The sequence below is a fragment of the Lycium barbarum genome, chromosome 10, assembly GCF_019175385.1.
Source record: "Lycium barbarum isolate Lr01 chromosome 10, ASM1917538v2, whole genome shotgun sequence".
NCBI classification, from domain to species: Eukaryota; Viridiplantae; Streptophyta; class Magnoliopsida; order Solanales; family Solanaceae; genus Lycium; species Lycium barbarum.
This window is the reverse complement of record NC_083346.1, coordinates 80,891,000-80,899,936: the sequence shown is the minus strand read 5'-3', so window position 1 is coordinate 80,899,936 and position 8,937 is coordinate 80,891,000. Positions and strand designations below refer to the sequence as shown.

The following is an 8,937-nucleotide window of genomic DNA, read 5'->3' as shown; positions in this document are numbered from 1 at the left end:
GCATGTTGAGAAGATGGTGATTTACGAGCTCAGTTTGCGGACCGTATTTCAGTTTACGGTCCGTATTCCATCACGTATTTAACCAGTTGAGCATCTGGCAGAAAGTCGAAGGGTTGGATGTTGACATACGACCAGGCAGTTTATGGACCGTAAAACACTTTACGGTCCGTATTTCAAAAGAAGGAATTTGCTCACAACTGAAGAACGACTTGGGCGTAAACTGACTTTACGGTCCGTAAATCACTTTACGGACCGTATTTCGCAACTACGGGATTGTGCAAATCTGAAACTTTTGTAATTCCAAAACCTATAAATAGTCATTGTAGGGTTTTTAATAGACATCAGTTATTATATTTTTGTCTCTTGACTTAGAACATTGAATTCTCTCTAGTTTTTCAAGATTCAAACATCAATTCAAGTATTATCAATTCCTCTTTCATTCCAAACTAAGCAATTATGAATTCTTCAATTTCTTATTTCTTGTTCTTAGTCATGAGTAGCTAAATTCCCTTACTATAGTTGTGAACCCAATGATGGGTGTTTTGTGATTGGGTTTTGTGAATGATATACACATAATGGATTATTAGGGTTTAATTATTCTTCATTCTTTATTCATAATTAATGGTTGCAAACATTGATTAAAGCCATAAACCTTGATTTATTTGGGAAAATAATTAGGGTTGGTAAAGAATAATTAACAAGAACTCAAAGCTTTAACCTTTGTTTAATAAATTCACTTAGGAATAAGATGAATTTACTTGGCATGAGTAATCGTTCTTCATAGTCACTTTCTTATATTTGGGAAAATCATAGAAAGACATAATCTTTATTTATTGGGAAATAGTAGAGATTCACATAGAGATTAAGTGCATCTATATAATGATTCATTAGAAGTATATCAAGATCAATACCCATGATCATACACCCTATCTAGCGGGGACACAACCGTAGTTTCTTTTACCATAAATTTCCACCAAAGAAATAGTTTAGCAATTAGTCATAGAAAATCAACTTCTACACAAATTATCGAATTAAGACATTAGACCTAGAACTTAGCATCTACGACTTTTGTAACCTTTTCACACCATATTCCCTATGGGATTCGACCCCAACCTTGTTGGGTTACTATATTTGACAACGTCCGCGTTATACCATTTATAAGTGTAATTTGAGCGTATCAAATTTTGGCCCCGCTGCCGGGGAATACGGTTTTGAAATTACTAAATAATGTTTGCTTTGATTAAAGTCTTTTGCTTATTCCATCACACCTTGTTTGCTACTTTGTGTAAACCAGGTGATCATGAATCAAAATCAGCAAAATCAGCGTGCTGGTAATCAGCAGAATCGGTTGAATAATCAAGCGAACGAATTTGATGATGAGAATATTTTTGCTGAACTTGCTCAAGAGGAAGACTATGCATCTGCTATTGTTCAACCTCGAGTTGGAGCTGTTACTGTGAAAATTGACTCATCTCTATACCAGTTGTTGAAACTTGAGGGATACTTTCGGAACTCTACTGAGAATGACCCTCAACGTCATTTGCAGAATTTTGTGGATGTGTATGCTAATCACATCCAAAACAATGTTCAACAAGATGCAATTCGGTTGAGGTTATTCAAATATTCCTTAGCTGGAGAGGCTAGAACATGGTTCGAGAAACTGCCTCGAAATTCGATTACTTCATGGGCAGAGATGGTAGCTGCATTTCTTACAAAGTGGTTCCCCCTAGCAAGAAGGCTGAGATTCGCGACAAGATATATGAATTTAAGCAGCGACCGGGGGAACAGCTATATGAAGCCTGGGATAGATTCAAGGAGTATTTGCAGAAGAGCCCGAATCATGGTTTCCCGAAAAATATATTGATGGAGAAATTCTACCGAGGGTTAGATCCAGTGACACAGTCAGTAGCTAACAATGCAGCTGATGGGTGTTTTATGAACAACACCTTTCGACGAGTGACCACCATACTTAACAAGCTGACAACTCATAATTAGGCTTGGCACTCAAACAATGCTGACGTGGTACCGTATTTCCTTGCTGACAAAGAAGTTTGATGAATCTCAAATCAAAAAGGTAAATGTTTGTGAGGATGATGCAGTGTTATAGCCCGTATTTTGTACGTTTGGAAATTTCAAAGTCGACGTGGAAAATCAACGGCGAGATCATTTTTTTTTGAGAAATTATTTTCATGTACAAGTTTGTTATGAATATTATTGTATGGAAATATTGAGAAAGGTTAAGGGTAAAAAGAGAAATTCACAAAAAGGGGTCATGGAAAATAATGCGGAAGGCTAGGGGCGAAATGGTAATATTAAGGAAAGTCGAGGGGAAAAACGGGAATTTCATAAAAGGAGTTCATGAAGGTTCCAAAAAGGGCACATTGGCCATGTGATGGAAATATATGGACCAAAGTGTGCATGGTAAGATAATGAGTCATCTTTTATTTTGTAAGAAAAAATCAAGAAAAAAAGAAGAAAACTCTAGGAAAAGAAAGAAAGGGAGGAATGTGGCCATTTCATATTTAATGGGGGGCTAATCATGAATTAGAAGAAAACATATGGACCAAAGCTTATGAGACAAGCTAAGTGGTCTTCTTGATTTATTTTCAAGAAAATTCTAGAGAGGGCATGTGCCCCTCACATGACCATGGGAATTATATATATATATATAAGGGAATTCACCATTTTAATTCAAGAAATTTGGAGAAAGAAAAGAAAACAAAAGAAAGAAGAAGAGAGGGAGAGAGGTTCGGCCATGGTTGGCCATGGAAGGTGACCAAAAAAAGAATATGTATTTTCTTCTAGCCTTTCTACTAAATGGAAGGTCCTCTACACCATGGAGTAGTTGTTGGAGTAAGAAAAGCCTTGGTTGTGCAAGTTGGAAACTCTAGCCAAGTTGAAGAAGCAAGTAGAAAAGGTAAGATTTAATCCCTTTCTATATGTTATGAAGGTTTCGTTTATGTTGTGGTATGTAGTAATGGGTAGAAATCATGAAGTATGGAAGCTTGCATGATGGTTGTGTATATATGTGTGAGGTCGTGAGTGTATGTGTGGTGTAGGAAGTGATGAATCCATTTTATGTAGTATGTTGGTTGTTGTTGTAATATATAGAAAAAGATGGAAAATTTATGGAAATATGTAAGTAGTGTTGTGGCCGAACATATTGCTATGATGGTAAGGAGTGATGAATTGATTCTATGATTGCTAATAAAAGCTTAATGATTTTAATGAAGTTGTAGTAGTTGGAGACTTGTTTTAGAGGTTTATGCTAATTGAATATAATGTTCTTGCATGTATGGAAGACAATGATGTTAGTATGGTGTTGTTGGAATATAAATTATAAGGTTGTTATTGTTTTTATTGGAGTTGGAAAGTCTTGAAGGAAGTAGTATGTTGATTGAAATTGTTGGTATGATTGTTAGCATTGTTGTTGATAGTTTGGCCGGGTTGAATTCCCGGATTGTTGTTGGTTAAAATTGGCAAGGTTGAAGTTTTGGAGATGGTGTATTTATTGGGGAAATGCTGCCAAAATTTCGGCAGACAAAGTGTTACTTTAAAGAATCAACTTCTAAAGGCTCTAATCAAGTTTTGGTAAACATGACCAATTTGTAGATTTTGGCGGATTTGGAACGTGAATTTGGAGTCGCATAAGAAGCAGAAAAGGTATGTAAGGCTTCACCCTTCTTTCTATGGCATGTCTTAGACGGAATATGTTGGATATGAGCCTCGGGAATAACTCTACCCTCCGGAATCCGCGCCTAAAGTTTTCTCTTTTTCAATCAGTAGAATTGAACTAAAAAGTGTGCAAAATGTTGGAAGAATTTCCTAAACCTCCAGAACTCGCATAAATAGGACCCGACTACCCTAAAACCCTCACAAGTAACGCCATGACATGTAACATATGTAAATTTGGTACGCCGCCTCATTTGACCCGAGGTGGGCCCATGGTCCCCGGATTTTCCTTATTGTTCCGTTTGATCTATTTTGAAGCAGAATCCAAAGAAAACTTTTGATCCTTATCCCGTTCACCGAGTGACAAGTACTGTAACTATGCTAATGAGGATACTTCTATGATGACAATGATAATGATGATGTTAAGAAAGGGAATATGCCTATGATAAGTATGACAAAGATGATTCCATGACTAAGATGATGAATATGATCTTATAATGATAACGATGTAGTCCAAGATGAGAAAATGCCTACGGTAGATGTGTTGGCAAAATGTTCTGCTATGAAAAGGAAAATATGGAAACATTAAACTAATTCTTGATATCTCAACTCTATTACAGGTAATGACTACTCTAAAAGGTCCTATGTATATGAAACTGTACCCTATGACCCTATTTGATGTTTTCCTCATAATGACACTTTTCATTGGTAGTCTCGCCTCATAATACTCGTTCCTTCAAGGTGAGACAAAGCGACTATGGTTGTTCCATAATGTAATCGGAGGCTACCGACCTTCCGTCACTCCGATGGACACATGACTTTCTTTGAGCTCTCATGCATGCCAATGGTATGACATATGTATATGAATGTGAATATGTATATGTATATGTATACGGGGAAAAGGGAAAGGGCCACTGTTATATCACCACCTGATTCAGCTGGATTTCGTCCCGGACGCGGGATATGGGAGAGCCGGATACGGCGTCTGTATATGTGATATATATATTTATATATAATATGTTGGGACACTGTTGGGGAGGGGGGTGGGAGAGCCGATGTACTCGGCGTCTGTAAATGTGAATAAAGGATACCATTTTCCGAAATGTTCTGGTTTATGTACATGTAAGTAAGAAGTACTGTTTTTCTGAAAAAGGGACTAAGCATGCATGGCATCTGCCTGAAAGGCATTCATATGTACAGGTTACTTCTGTCCAAGATAATCTCCATATGTCTATTCCGTTATTAATCATACTGTATATTCCTTTATTATGTCACTATTCATGCCTTACATACTCAGTACATTACTCGTACTGACCCCTCTTCTTCGGAGGCTGCGTTCATGCCGCGCAGGTACACCAGATGAGCCACAGCTATCATAAAAGATGTTCCAGCGGAGTTGGCAGGCTCCACTTGTTCTGGAGTGCTGCCGAGTCAGAGTGTCTGAGCCATGATGTTTGTTTGATGTTAGAGACTTTGCAGACAGAGTCATGGGTATAGAGTGTCGATAATATGTTGTATCATAAAGTCAATGTGATTGCAGATTCTGTTTGACTTGAGTACGGTGGAAAAAAAAATCTCTTGAAAGTTTTACTATGTTTTCCATTTTTATTGATATAAGAGTCTAAGAAAGTTAAGTATGTAACAAGAGTCAGCGGGTTCGCTCGGCTCCAGATATGGGGTCGGGTGCCCATCACACCCTAGTAAGGTCGGGGTGTGACAAAGTGGTATCTGAGTAGGTCGGTCTAAGGGTTGTCTGCAAAGTCATGTCCAGTAGAGTCCTGTTTATGAGTGTGAAGCCGGCCACATTTATAAACAGGAGGCTGCTGGGCATCTTGGAAATGTTGACCTTCTTTCTGTCTTAGATCGTGCGATAGATCCAAGTCATAGGAAATGAGAATTCCTTATACTAACCGTCGATTTTTGCAGACGTCTTGTAGCGACGGAAAAAGGCGAATGACGATATGGCAAGTCATAGAGGTAAGACTGGATATTTGTTCTGTTACTCGGAACTGGAAGTCCTGGACGGTGGGAATATGTTATATAGCCGCATGTTCTGTGAAGTATTATCGGTATTTGTTACGTACAGATTTTTAAAAATAAGAATGGCAAAGGAGGTCCTGCCAAAATAGATTCGCCCAACAGGAAGAAACGGGGACAGAAGATACGGTAAATAGGTAATAAGTGAGATGCGTCGGTTCAAAAAGGTTATGGGTTTGGCGTGGCGATGAAGGTGCAATCACTACTATCGGGGATCTGGAAATCCAGGATAGGAGGTAACCATACACACAGACGGAGGGTGAACGTTGGAACCCAAGAAGGGCAAAATAGTAATTATGCAAAAAGAGAACGTGTTACGAAAATGTCTCGGAATCTGTAAGACTTCGACTTGCCCCAGAACAGGTAATAAAGGTCGGGTGAGGAAGCTGACGCGAAAATATCAGCATTAAGACACCGAATTCCAGTGAAGTTTTTGGGTTAAGCGTGCTCAGGTGGGAGCAATTCCATGATGGGTGACCCCCTGGGAAGTTGGTGAGAAATTCTATAAATTGAGACATAAGAGACAAATTAAAAGCTAGGGTATTTTAAGGAAAACTAGAGTGTATGGGATGGCTGGAAACCTTAAGAGGACGCGTAAGACGAGGTAGATTAGCTCGGTAAAGAGACAGGGAGTACATTACAACCCTAGAATTAGGATAGGCTTGAACAGCATTTGGATGTACCTAGTGGGTTAGCTGATAGTAATTATATACATATATATGTGAAGATGCAGGATATTCTGAAATGATTGTATAGGTGAATCTCAGAGTTCCAGTAACCGGCACTATGGCAAGGAGGGCATTAATCAAACAAAGGAATCGAAGCCCGAGTGATAGCAAAAGTAAATGGTACTGGTGCTATAAGGTAAGCTGTTAGCGTCTCTGCGACTGATTAAGACTGGAGGATCTAATATAGTAATAGTTGGAAAGGAAGAGAAGTGAGCTAATGGAAAATACGGAGACCAGAGGGCACGGAAGGGCGAACGATAAGGAATTACAGTGAAAGAAAAGTAGGAAAATCTAGTGAGGGAAACCCCGAGAGAAGCTATCGACAAGACACGAGACTACTTGGGCCAAAATTTAAGAATATAGGTGTGAGAAGGGGTAGAGTGTGGCAATATAGATCAAAAAGGGAAAAATGTGGAGTCTGAGGACCGATTCCAATAAGTAGGGCCAAAGGAATAAGTTCACGAGCTTTAGAACCCATATGAAGACATAGCAAGAGAAGGAAGGTACCCGAAGATATTTAGCATATAAGGAGCCCCCTAAAGGGGGGAGACCATATTATATTAGACCCAAAAAGGAATTGCAACACTATCAAGAGTCAGAAAAGGAAATCTATTGGCTTGGAATCAGAGTTTATAATATGTCGACGTGTCGCAAGAATACTTGGGAGAAGAGTAGAAGCGAAATGACAATGAGTATATCAAGAGATAGACCTGAGGATAAAGAAATAGCCTATGGCTACATCGAATCGTTAAGTAAGGATTGTGTACTAAGACATGGCTTTCGTTAAGGTATGGTGACGAGACAATAATAGAAAAGGAATGACCCAGAAAGAACAAGAATGATGAAGTGACACAGTGGGTTAGAAAAACCCATGACATGGAATGAGGACTCATGTAAGGATCCAGGAGTTTGATAGTAAGGAAAGTAGGATAACAGACATGGAATGGGCATGGAGAAAAGGGCAACTATAAAGGAACCCCCTCCCGAAGTGCTACAAGACCCCACAAGGTCAGTTGAACATTCGAGGACGAATGTTCTAAAGGGGGGGGGGGGGGAGGATGTTATAGCCCGTATTTTGTACGTTTGGAAATTTCAAAGTCGACGTGGAAAATCAAGGGCGAGAACATTTTTTTTGAGAAATTATTTTCATGTACAAGTTTGTTATGAATATTATTTATGAATATTATTGTATGGAAATATTGAGAAAGGTTAAGGGTAAAAAGAGAAATTCACAAAAAGGGGTCATGGAAAATAATGCGGAAGGCTAGGGGCGAAATGGTAATATTAAGGAAAGTCGAGGGGAAAAATGGAAATTTCATAGTAGGAGTTCATGAAGGTTCCAAAAAGGGCACATTGGCCATGTGATGGAAATATATGGACCAAAGTGTGCATGGTAAGATAATGAGTCATCTTTTATTTTGTAAGAAAAAATCAAGAAAAAAAGAAGAAAACTCTAGGAAAAGAAAGAAAGGGAGGAATGTGGCCATTTCATATTTAATGGGGGGCTAATCATGAATTAGAAGAAAACATATGGACCAAAGCTTATGAGACAAGCTAAGTGGTCTTCTTGATTTATTTTCAAGAAAATTCTAGAGAGGGCATGTGCCCCTCACATGACCATGGGAATTATATATATATATATAAGGGAATTCACCATTTTAATTCAAGAAATTTGGAGAAAGAAAAGAAAACAAAAGAAAGAAGAAGAGAGGGAGAGAGGTTCGGCCATGGTTGGCCATGGAAGGTGACCAAAAAAAGAATATGTATTTTCTTCTAGCCTTTCTACTAAATGGAAGGTCCTCTACACCATGGAGTAGTTGTTGGAGTAAGAAAAGCCTTGGTTGTGCAAGTTGGAAACTCTAGCCAAGTTGAAGAAGCAAGTAGAAAAGGTAAGATTTAATCCCTTTCTATATGTTATGAAGGTTTCGTTTATGTTGTGGTATGTAGTAATGGGTAGAAATCATGAAGTATGGAAGCTTGCATGATGGTTGTGTATATATGTGTGAGGTCGTGAGTGTATGTGTGGTGTAGGAAGTGATGAATCCATTTTATGTAGTATGTTGGTTGTTGTTGTAATATATAGAAAAAGATGGAAAATTTATGGAAATATGTAAGTAGTGTTGTGGCCGAACATATTGCTATGATGGTAAGGAGTGATGAATTGATTCTATGATTGCTAATAAAAGCTTAATGATCTTAATGAAGTTGTAGTAGTTGGAGACTTGTTTTTGAGGTTTATGCTAATTGAATATAATGTTCTTGCATGTATGGAAGACAATGATGTTAGTATGGTGTTGTTGGAATATAAATTATAAGGTTGTTATTGTTTTTATTGGAGTTGGAAAGTCTTGAAGGAAGTAGTATGTTGATTGAAATTGTTGGTATGATTGTTAGCATTGTTGTTGATAGTTTGGCCGGGTTGAATTCCCGGATTGTTGTTGGTTAAAATTGGCAAGGTTGAAGTTTTGGAGATGGTGTATTTATAGGGGAAATGCTGCCA

The 8,937-nt window shown here is 38.3% G+C and overlaps 1 non-coding gene across 1 annotated transcript; it reads right to left on the bottom strand.

Moving 5' to 3' along the window:
- Positions 1-1,741: 1,741 nt before the first annotated feature.
- On the bottom strand, positions 1,742-1,847 carry LOC132616333 (small nucleolar RNA R71). The gene has a single exon (XR_009573121.1). It is a non-coding gene; the product is annotated as a small nucleolar RNA R71 (small nucleolar RNA).
- Positions 1,848-8,937: the final 7,090 nt, after the last annotated feature.